General features: G+C 46.4%; 1 protein-coding gene and 1 pseudogene across 11 annotated transcripts in view; one reads left to right on the forward strand and one right to left on the reverse strand.

The window, feature by feature from the left end:
* The window catches only part of RBFOX1 (RNA binding fox-1 homolog 1), a 1,459,388-nt gene that overhangs the window by 1,131,846 nt on the left and 315,366 nt on the right, over positions 1-12,176 (reverse strand). The gene's annotated exons all lie outside the window — the stretch shown is intronic.
* On the forward strand, positions 2,110-4,727 carry LOC144325423 (uncharacterized; annotated as a pseudogene).

Here is a 12,176-nt window from a genome sequence, read left to right on the forward strand (position 1 = left end):
GTGTGTGCATTGCATGGAGGGTGTAGTTGCATTGCACAGAGTGTGTTTTTGCATTGCACAGTGTGTGTGCATTGCACAGAGTATGTAATTGCATTGAACGGAGGGTGTGTGCAGTGCATGGAGTGTGTAGTTGCATTGCACGGAGTGTAGTTGCATCGCATGGAGTTTAGTTGCATTGCATGGAGGGTGTGTGCATTCCAGGGAGTGTGTTTTGCATTAAACGGAGTGTGTAGTTGCATTGCACAGAGCGTGTTTTTGCATTGCACGGAGTGTGTAGTTGCATTGCACGGAGTGTGTAGTTGCATTGAACGGAGTGTGTAGTTACATTGCAGGGAGAGTCTGTGCACTGCACGGAGTGTGTTTTTTGCATTGCACGGAGTGTGTTGCTGCATTGCAGGGAGAGTGTGTGCACTGCACGGAGTGTGTTTTTTGCATTGCACGAAGTGTGTAGTTGCATTGTGTGGAGTGTGTGTGCACTGCACGGAGTGTGGTTGTTTTTTTTTGCATTGCACAGAGTGTGTGTCTGAAAAGGAAGCTGGCTCGGCGGCACCTTTGTCGGGACTTCTTTAGGGGTTCTGGCCAGCGTCAGCCCTGTAAGTTTACTTATCATGATGGCAGCACAAGATGCCCCCTGCCCAAGCGGGGGCTGGAAGCTGGCAAGCAATAGCTCAATACCTTTTGCCCATATTCCCATTTTATTTAGGGATCCAGTTGGATATCGTTGCTAGAACATACCACTTGCCTATGGAGAAGCTGTCTGCCTTGAAGGAAGTTATTTTGTAATACTTCCTCTGTAGCAAGTGATGCTTCATCAGATCCGATCTTGCTGGGTCACTTAATTAATCTTCCCACTAGGCCAGGCTGCCTGCGGCCTGAGGTCCCCTTACCTTTGTGTATGCCTACCAAGTGTGGTGAAGGCAGATATTAGGCGATGGTAGCAATTCCTGAATGTATGCAATAGTAGTTCACCATGGCAGGATACCTTGAACCCGCACAGGGATTTTCAGGTTCATGCTGGTGCTGCTGGATCTTTGCCCTTTGGTTTTTATTTCAAGGGCTGCTGGTGTGCAAAGCTATGGCCTCAAGCCTGGTGTGGTGAGGCAATCATGTGACATAACTTTTCTTGAGTTTTCCCCATTGTAGCAGTTCACATGTGGCCCGAAGAGTTCAGTGACCATTGGATCTGCTTTTGGTCTGATAACCAGGTAGTGGTGAGCGTCTTGGCAAAACAGTCCTCACGCTCTAGCACAGTCTCCGCCCCTCCACTCATGCTTTCGAGCTGCGCCACTTAAGGTTTAATACTGTGCTTTCTACTCTCCAAATTACGGGATCCTCTAATATTGTCGCTGACACTCTATCCGATTTTCAGATGAAGCGCTTCAGATCCTGGGCGCCAGACTCAGCTATTGCCAGACTTTTCCAGACCACCTGTGACATTTTGACAACAACATTTTGACCTGGACCTGTTTTAATTCTCTTCCTACCTTTTAACCTAATGTACCGAGCCTATTTTGGGCCATTATATGCTTTATACACACCCGCATTTTAGATTCTCGGCGCTGGCAACTAAATCTTTACATTATTGTCTTAGGGTATTTAAATGTCATAATGCCAGTAATATCGCTTTGAATTTTGATTGGTTGCTTGTCTCTAGCATTTTTATTTATTTATTTATTTATTTATTTGTCTTATCCTTGCTATGGCTGTATGCTAAGGCAATAAAGGTTGATTGATTGATTGACAACAATTAGTGATTACAGAGAGCAGCAGCTTCCATTTCCCCTTCTGCTTTTACCTCTTATGGGAAGGCCTGGATGGATTTCTTAGCCTTAAGCTGGCAGTTCTCGGCCATTCAGATGAATTAGCCCCCATCCTCTGAGCAGATCCAGCAGTATTTGGTCCACCTGCTGCAGATTGGGCATGCGGTTATAACTATCAGAATTCAGTCCGCTGCAATGTCTGTTACACTGAAGCTTTATTTTTCAGAGACCCTCGTAAAAAGTTTGTAGGGCGCAGGGCCTTGGAAGGTTGGAATAGGCTCCAACCTCATAGGACAGTGGGCAGGAAGTCAGTCAATTTTTACCTATGCAGTATCTGCAACAAGTTAAAACTTATCTGCTGGTTAAAGATCAAGGCGAGACTCCTTTCAGTAGTCCATTGCATTTTCGCACTGAGGGTTGGGAAAATGGTTGTTGGAGCCAGCACGGGGCTGAGAGTCTTGAGGCTTATTGCTTCAGGACTTTTCCTTATCCTTTGGAGCTTGTCATTAGAGTTGGGAACTCTAAAACAGACTTAGTGGGCAGGAGTGCCACAATCAGGCTTCCCGCCACAGGTGAGGAGGGCCCTTGCCCAGTTATGGATAACAGAATATTTGGCTTTTTATTCCCTGGGGGTTGGCCCGCTCCTGGTGCATGAAAATGGGTTCCCGTTAGCCAGGCATCAATGTGCTTACGTTGTGCACCAGTTATTACGGCCTGCGGCTTGCTTACCGCTGAACGCCTCATTCCTTACGATTAGGTGCTGCTGCAAAGGCTGCACACTGGGGGCCTGTCAGTAGACAGGATTGTGAATACCATCTCGCTCACCCAGGGTGTCTGCCCTTTTGCGGGCATTTGTGCTGCATTGCTTACGTTGTAATATAGTTTTTTCCGCACGTTTTATTCCTGGGGTGTCTAACGAAATTGCTGATGCTCTGTCCCGTTTTCAGATGGAGCGGTTCAGACTTCTGGTTCCAGAGGCGCGGATACGTCCGGAATATTTCCCGGATCATCTCTGGAACCTTGGCAGCGATTAGTTTTTCAGGGAGTAGCGGCATCGGTTTCCCCTTCTACCTTGAGATCTTACGGAAAAGCTTGGGCTGATTTTCTGGCATTTCTGCGCCAGTCAGCCGGGGGGCTAGCTGGGGTCCCACCCACCTCATCGCAGGTGCTACAATATTTGGCTCATTTATTCCAGATGGGGCGTGCGGGCAAGACACTTAGGATGCAGGCAGCTGCTATTGCATTTTTCTGTAAGATATATTTTGACACCGATCCTTGTGCGAAGTTTGTTGTTCGCAGAGCCCTTGAGGGTTGGGGTCGACTCTGTCCTTCTCGGCCACCAAACCGACGCCCCATCTCTTTTGAATTGTTGAGCAAGATGCGCAAAAGACTGCGGGTGGTGTGTTGGTCTGATTATGAGGCCCGCCTGTTTTCGGCTGCCTTTTCAATTGCCTTCTTTGGAGCATTGAGAGTGGGTGAACTAGTGGTGGAAGACCACAGGGATGGTCGTTCCAGGGGCCTTCTGCTCCAGGATGTGCAGCTATCCCCTGCGGAATTGAGAATTACGATTAGGCATTCAAAGACGGATCAGAGGGGCAAAGGGGCTCTCATTCGTCTCCCTGCCACTGGGGCGACAGGCCCTTGCCCAGTAAAGGATGTTAACAAGTATTTAGTGGTGAGGGCGCAAGGGGATGGGCCACTGCTCCGGCACAAGAATGGGTCACCCCTAACAAGGCACCAGTTTGCAGGGGTGATGCGTAAGGCTATCCTGGCCTGTGGTGGCGTGGCTTCTGATTTTGCCCCCCATTCCTTCCGGATAGGGGCCGCCACTACGGCAGCGCATTGGGGTCTGTCAGCTGCTCGAATACAGGATTTGGGTCGTTGGAAGTCGAATGCGTTCAGGGGATATGTTTGCTAACGATTTGGTATCTTATATTGTTCTTTGTTTATTTATCTCAGGTCTGTCAGCCATACGCATCTGGATGGTGGGGCACAGCATCATCCATTGGGCTGGTGTTGCAGCACGGCAGTCCGCAATGGGTCCAGGTCTTGGCCTTCCTTCGCATGTTCGGGTGTCCTGGCTGTCCAGACGAGGAATGCGCTGGTCAGAGTTTTTGCCAAGGATTCGAAGGCAGTTGCTCTTGGAAGGGCCGCCAGAGGCTATTGTGGTGCAGCTGGGGGAGAATGACCTGGTTGCCATGGACTGTTTATCGCTACGTGCTGCAATTATGGCTGACCTGGAGACGCTGCAGGCAATGGTGCCCACAGCAAAGATATTTTGGTCTAAGCTTTTGCAACGACGTTTTGGTTGGGAAGTCGTTGCCCGGTGGCCACGGAAAGGGCCAGAAAGCACATCAACGCTGCTGTTTCCAGAAGGATTGTGGAGCTGGGTGGAGAGGTGATTTTTCACCATGAAATCTCCTATCATGCGGCAGCTCTCTTTAGAGCTGATGGTGTGCACCTTTCTGCTTCTGGGAATGAGGCTTGGCTAGGTGCGGTGGTGGCCAAGCTGAGGTCTTGGCTGGGGCTGTGAGTGGTTTGGCGGTGAGCTGAGGGCTCCATGGCGGTTAGGCATTGGTTAAATTGGTGCTTGGAGGGGTAAGTGCCTACCCCTCCAAATGATGCGGATGGGAATTCCGTTAAAGGAAATCCAGGGGCTTGCCATTCTTTTGTCCTTGTCCCCGGAGTCGGACTTGGGCCGTGCAAGCCCCACAGGAACATGAGGGTGAGAAGTAATGGTCTGGTTCCCGGCTTTATTTCTCACCCAATACTTGTTTCCCACGCTGGCTTCCGCTGGTGTCCGGAAGGCCAGCTCTGTCCCTGAGGGCAAGGACAGATAGTCATAACCAATGCCTAAGCAACCACTCACATTTTTTGTATTTGAATAAAGTTGTGGCCAAAATTATGCCAAAAACCTTAAACAAAAATTGATGTGTGAAGTGTGAATTATTGGGGGGCTACTGTGACTCAACACGCAACTACTTTTTTTCCAGATAAGAAAGCACAGTCATACACCACACACCCCATATTTACTCATAAGTAAATCCTGCTGAATTCAGTGCAGCTTGTAAAAAGGTAAAGGGACCTCTGACCGTAAGTCCAGTTGTGGCCGACTCTGGGGTTGCTGCACTCATCTCGCTTTATTGGCCAAGGGAGCCGGCGTACAGCTTCCGGGTCATGTGGCCAGCATGACTAAGCTGCTTCTGGCGAACCAGAGCAGCGCATGGAAACACCATTTACCTTCCCACCGGAGCGGTACCTATTTATCTACTTGCACTTTGATGTGCTTTCGAACTCCTAGGTTGTGGGGATTCGAACTGCTGACCTTCTGATCGGCAAGTCCTAGGCTCTGTGGTTTAACCCACAGCGCCACCCACGTCCCTCAGTGCAGCTTAGACACAGGTAAATTGGATGACTTTTGGGGGGTTAGGTATTGCATCTTATATGTTTAATTGCTCTGGGATCTTCAGGTGAAGGATGGGCAGGGAATCTAATAAATGAATGACTAAATAAAATCCTATGCATATTGACCTGAAATTAAGACCCATTAACCTCTATAGGACTTCTCAGTAGACATGAACAGGATTTATGCTCTAATACACCAATAAAGATAACAGCAACAACAACGATGATATTGACTAATTTATTGCTACCCCACAAATCTGAAATTCTTGTTCTGAATTATTATTTTTTGCCTTGTTTATTTAACATTGGATCCTGGTAAGCTCATTTACTATAGTCATCTGTTAAAATATTTGTGATAAGCAAACACCAAACAGGTGTGCACCCCCCCTCTCCTCGCATCAAGACATTTTGGTCTAAACATTTCTAAATGATTCTCCGCCACAGCTTTTGTGTACACGTAATATTTGCAGTGTTCTAATTACAAGCTCCTCACATCCAAATGGCAGGCATGAGATGCAAGTCAAAGGATCTAGTCCCAATCAGAATCACTGCAACTCTGGGATGAGACAGGATAAACAAAGTGATCACACTGCAATTTGCATATAAATAATAATGGGATGTTAATACAATGCGGCAAATCCTCGCACGCCAAACTACAGTAATTTCAAACCGTAAACATTTTACTTTGTAAACATGCACACACACACACACACACACACACACACACTATTAGAATTATGTTAATATTAAAATTTCAATTCGTGTATTTGTGCGGAACAGAAACTAGATGGTGCTCACCAAGAAATAATTGGTTTCTTGCTAAAGTAAACTGACATGTTAACTGCATTCCAGCATATAAAATAAAATTATAAAGCTCATCTCCGGCAGATTTACAGGGTGATCATAAAGATGTCTAAATATTAACATTGTTATATTCAATATCAATCCACGTGTTTTGTCTGTCTTTCTGTCTGTCTGTCTACCCATCTATCTAGCTGTGCCTAGTATCCATATTTCCCAGGCATTTCCCTCCACCCCTCACCCATTCCCCAGCATGCCCCAAAATTTCAACATATATAAGATTATGGAATATGCCAGCTATCAATTCCATGGAACAAAATGTATGTTTCAAAGCCAGTAAAGAAGATGGGAGAAAAGAAACCAGTCCTTGCTGACAGATCTTTAAAGACTGGTATACCACTATTCCTAGGGCTGGGTTCAGACTTAGCCTTCTGCAGATATAAAGGCTCCTTCTGGCCAGAGAAAACTTTTGATCCAGTGACAGCATACCGCTGGCATGTAGGGGAAGTGATTTGCCATGGTCCTCCACCACAGGTACAGTGTTTGAGGTGGTGCTACAGGGGAAGGAGGGAATTGGGGGGGGGGGGACAAACCTCCACTGGAAGGAAACCTGCCCCGCCCCCTGATGCAATTCAGAGGAAGCTCCTGCCACTGAACCCAACACATGAAACAGGGATTAGGAGTGGCATATGTCCAGTCATCTTTATCTGGCCCTCAGGATAACACCCTCTCCTTGGGCCAAACCCCTACTTGGCCCTGCTTCGCACCCCAAGTGTTTTTGCTTGGCAGGAATGCATCCTTGATCTCTGCTAATGCCTCTTGCTTGCCTCACAGGGTTGTTGTTGTTGTGAAGATGAAATGAGGATGGGGAGAAACACCTATGAGCTCCTTGGGGAAAATATAATGTAATGCTTCAATAATGATGTAAACAAATAAGAAAAAATATCTTCAGAGCAAAGGCATATACATATGTGTGTGTGTGTGTGTGTGTGTTTAATTTCAAGTTCTTTAATTGGACTGCAAGCTGAATGAATATTCAACCTATTATTTCACAGCATTCTACAATTGAATGTGTTTTGGCCTGCACATTATTTTATTTACTGCATTTATTGTTCACCTTTCTCCCAGAAGTCCAAGGTGGTGTACATGGTTCTCCTCTTCCTCATTTCATCCCTGCAACAACCCTGTGAGGTAGGCTAGGCTAAGAGGCAGTGACTGGCCCAAGGTATGCTTCATGGCTGTGTGAGCATTTGAACCCTGGTCTTCCAGATCCAGGTCCAACATTCTAAAAGTGTAAAGTACATTGGTCCATGTTAAAATGGGAACGAAATCTAATTTCTCCCTCATTCCTACTCATAAGTAGGTCCCATTGAGTTCAGTGGAACCTACTCCCAGATTACATGTGCAAACTTGCAGCCTCAGCTATTAATTAAAGCTTAGGTTGTTTTGATATTTGGAATAAACCCTCCTTATTATAGGAAAGAAAGCAAGAAAGAAACCTCTCAGATAATTAGCTCTTCCCCTAAATGCTTTTTGGCTCTCATTACCAACAAAGTACTATGCTAATATACCTTGTGTTGTAAATGTCTCACAATTCCTGTTAATTGAATTAAACTCAATTCTCTGCAAATAAACTCCCCTGCGCACTTAATGGGAAATAAGGAAGAGAGCTCTTCCATCTAAGGATGGGGCCATTACAACAATTGCCTAATTACAAGCATCTTCTTAATGCATAATGTAAAATGCTATCTCATGCCGCCTTCTTCGAATGAAAGCTGTAGCAAAATCAATGATGTGGTTTTGCCCTTGAGAACTGAGAGACAGGCAAAGCAAGAGACACGTTGGAGGGGGAGTGGGTTAACTATCTACCATATTGTATAACCGGGGCATCAGAAGGTGGTCAAGAACAGACAATCTAGTCCAGGACCTCCAGATGTTTCTTGACTACAACTCCCACCACCCCTGATCATCAGTCATGCTGTCTGGGGCTGATGGGAATTGGAGTCCAGTGACAGAGTCCCCAGACCTGATCAACCTGAATTCATTGCCAGACGACAGCATCTATGCTAGGTTGTGGGTGTACAGCAGGGCTGGAGCACCTATGGTCTTCCATATATTGTCAGACTATAATTTCTATCGTGCTTGACCACTGCTGTGCTGGTCTAGGGTTGCAGTGGATCAAAAACCCATGGCTATTTCTGCAGCAGGGGCCCTGCAAGGTCCTGCCTCCAGTGAACTACAGTGTCCCAATCAGCATGAAAGGGGAACTTTTAAACACGGTGTGCTACAAAGCTAAGCATTTAGGAACACTGAAAGTGCCCTTCACCTGTGGTAATGCTTCTTGCTTTCCTGATTGGCAGAAGGAGGTGTGTGTGCTCCTCCCACTTTTGACTCTGGCCACACCCACCAGTGGCGTGTGCCCCTCCCCACAGAAGCAAATGCGGCTCCCAGGTCGAAGAAAGTTCCCTGCCATCAGGGGGTGGACATTGCAAGCGCTTACAATCCCTTAGTCCTAGAAGAAACAGCTGAGTGAAATCATGCACCAGAAAATTCAGTGGGTTGGGATTTCTCCTAAGAATAGAAATGGAATTTACACTTTGAAATATACAAGATTGCGTGCTTTTCTAAATCCTTCCCTCCCACTCCCTAATATAGCATGTGCCGCACATAGCAGTTAATGAAGGATTATTACTTTCCTCCAGTCTAAGTTGCAAGAATATCCAAGGTTAAAGCAGAGGACATCCACCTCAAATTAGTTTGCATGATGCCATCAAACAAGAGCCCAGATGATAGATGGCATATTGCTATTACTGCACCAAGCATTTATCAATATCGGGCCACCAATTATTTTCTGTAGCTATTTCTTTCCGTATCATATGACAGTACGTTTTATTTAAATTTGCTGGATTGAATAAAGAAAAGAAAAAGAAAAAGCCTGGAAACAACAAAAATGCAAAATAATGCCTAATGGCTGAATGATCAAATGCCGGATTGTGATATTGCTTTGTCAGCTGTATAATTCTGCTGGAGTTAACACAATCAAAGGTTTACTGCAAACGATTCTGAGCTGAGAAAGTGGGCAATGCCATATGTTGGTGACACAATATTGCAATAGCATTATCACATAGCAAGATTACAAACTGATGCAGTCTGGAAGACATTAGTTTTTGTAATAGTTGATTGATGGAGGGTTCCCCTCCCCACCATACATATTGCATTTTTGCAAAGCCACATATATACTTATTAGGGCTGTGCACTGGATTCAACCAAAGACCAAACTGAAAGGGGGTCAATTTTCGGCTAAATTGAGCTGAGGCAGCCCCAGATCATTCTAGGGTGGGTTGGACCACCTGGAGCAATCCAGTGCTGTCATAAGATGGGCAGGAAAAAGGAGAAATGGGCAGCCTCTGCAAAGAGCAACATGGAGCTGTTTGCAAGAGGGCTTTCAAAAAGACCCACACTTCACTTTGACTGTACATGCCTGTTCCCAGCAGGATTGAACCCTTTACTCAATATCCAAAAGTGACTTTCTGAACTTCTTGAAAGGGGGGGGGGCTGTAATACAGCAAATGCAACACTTCCAGATACTGCTGCATAGGAATACCTGAGGCATCAGTCTTCATGCATTTCTATATGAAATGACCTGTTCCTGTACTGCCCTGACTCCCACCCTAGAAACACACAAGCAGGGACTGTGCCTGGGAAGGAGGAAAGTGATCTTTATTCAGGCAAGTCTGCAGCAGCAATAGAGTCTGCAGCAGCAATAGAGCTCAGGTGTCATAGTTCAGGAGGAAGACAAGAAGTTCAGAACTGAATGAAAGGGACAAATATGTCCCAACAAGTTTCCATGCCCTGCCTGCCAAGCTTTTAAAGAAGAGGTGTGGCGTGCTCACTTGTGAGGCTCACTTGCATTGTAGGAATGTTGGGGTCACATTTGTGAAGGCAGCACCTAGTTCTAGGCAACAAGGTTGCACCCTCTAGCTCAGGCTCCTCTTCACTCACTGCCACCTCCTGATTTACCTCCCTCATTAGGGGCTCAAAGTCATCACCCCCAGTCTCCACTGAGGCTCTCTGCTTTGCAGGAAGGTCGGCGAGAGGAGCTGGCATCTCTATTTCCCCTTCCAAAGCAGCTGAAGTCAGGGTGGAAAGGGGAGATCTCCCTCTTCCAACCCAGGTGTGATGGCCTGGGATTCGGACTCGGAGGCTGAACCTGAGGAATCCCAGGCTGCACAGGATTCCCCGCCTCCAGGACCAGCTGAGTGCAAGCTGGGGCTTGAGCCTGAAGGGTCCTCAGGTGCAGGCACCAGCTGAGTCTGCTCTGGCTCCTGAGGTGATGGAGGACCCATTGCCTGCAGGTGCTCCACTCTCAGCCCCATCAGGGGAGGCTGAGGTTGCCTCTGGGATCGGTAACCCTCCAGCCTCTCTTGAGCTGCAGAGGCCTCTGGGCAAAGAGGCGGAGGGAACTAAGTTCCCGCAGGAGGAGTGCTTGCCTCCAGGCAAGGAGAGGCGAGTCACCTGAGGATTGGGGCCGCCCTATGCCTTGGGGCAGATAAAAGCCAGCCAGCCCCAGTCCCAAGTTGCTGGAGCAATGTTATTGGTAGCCAGTTCCTGCCTGCACCCTGTCCTGCCGGATCTCCTAACCTCACCCGACTCCCTGCCTTGGACCCAGCTTCAGCTTCGACAGACAGCCTTGATACTGCACCCTCAACCTCGGACTGGACTCAGACCATGCCTCACGGAAACTCACAGGACCAGCACACCAGGTTCCCACCATTCAGCCTGCCCCATTTCTTCCTTCTCCTGCATCAAAGCCTGCCAGGCCAAACCCAATCCCAACAGCATTGTGAATCTCATGACATACATGGATGTGTGAATCAGAACTTATTTATTCACTCAGATGTGAAAGTGACAGACTGGGAGGATGGAGTTTCTTGGGTTGAATGCCTGCTCTAGATGTGGTACCCAATTGAGGTTATATGAAATGAAGCATCTGGACAGAGAGCTAGGCTTGGCAAGTGTCAAAGGGCAATAACCAAAAGGTTCTTTGACTGCAGTGCAGAGTCTAGGGTAAATTAAGGTGGGCTGAAAACCTATGTGTCCATCCCTATAACTGTCCCCTTTAGAAGAAAAAGTACATTGGATGTGGCTCAATTAAAACATAAGGCTTCATGTTAAAGCTTGAGTGTTAAACTTTCAGATGAAATTATAAAGGTCTTTTGTATTTGTGCATCTAGGTTCGGCCAGTTGTTGAATTTAAGGAAATGTAACAGTCGCCTGCCATCAAGTAGGCTGGTCTTTATTTTTATTATTATTGCATTCACATCGCAATGGAAAGCCTTTCTCATTACCATCTTATAAATGGTAGAAGAATGGAGTTCTGCTAAGTGAATGAAATTCTGTCAAAGACCTCTCCCAATTGCAAACAAGTGCTCTGTTCAGTCAGGAGGCTTGACTGCTGATTCCTGCATCAGACCTTGCTCTAATACAATTATGTGAGCTGAGAACGTCATATTAAGCATCAATATCTATTTACAGTGTGTGTTTGACAGGTACCGGGGTTGGGGCATTTTGGGGCAGGCGCTTTCCAATATTCAGTGAAGTACACAGAAGAGCTGAATAGATTTTCCTTGCTTATTCTATCAAAAAATAAACCCGTAATTTGATAACAAGTGTAACTGATTCTGGTCCTAGGAGTGGGTGTATTTACAAACTACGTCACCCTTGCATGTATTCACTCCCAAATCTACTCCATTCTCTTTCCACATTCAGCTGCATTTTGGGGGCATGGGGTTGGGAATATTCATGAAAATATATAGCTAAACATCATTTTTTTTTCTTAGGCCACATCTGCACCATACATTTAAAGCACGTTGATTTAACAGTCATGGCTTCCTCCATGGAATCCTGGGAAGTGTGGTTTATTAAGCATGCCGAGTCGTTAGGAGACCCATATTCCCCTCACAGAGCTGCAATTCCCAGAGTTCCCTGGGAAGAGGGATTGACTGTTAAATCACACTGAGAACTGTATCATGTGGGTGTCTGCCGTTTGAAACAAATCCTATCTCGAAATTTGCATTTTAAAATTCTTCTGAGTCAAGAAATGTGTCAGAGCATTCAGGTGGTTGGCTAAGTTCCAATCCATGAATTAATTGGGGATGTATGGATTAGGTCAGGCTAGAAATTGCAAAGAGGGTATGTCTCAAGCATCTA

Source organism: Podarcis muralis, chromosome 14, assembly GCF_964188315.1.
Source record: "Podarcis muralis chromosome 14, rPodMur119.hap1.1, whole genome shotgun sequence".
NCBI classification, from domain to species: Eukaryota; Metazoa; Chordata; class Lepidosauria; order Squamata; family Lacertidae; genus Podarcis; species Podarcis muralis.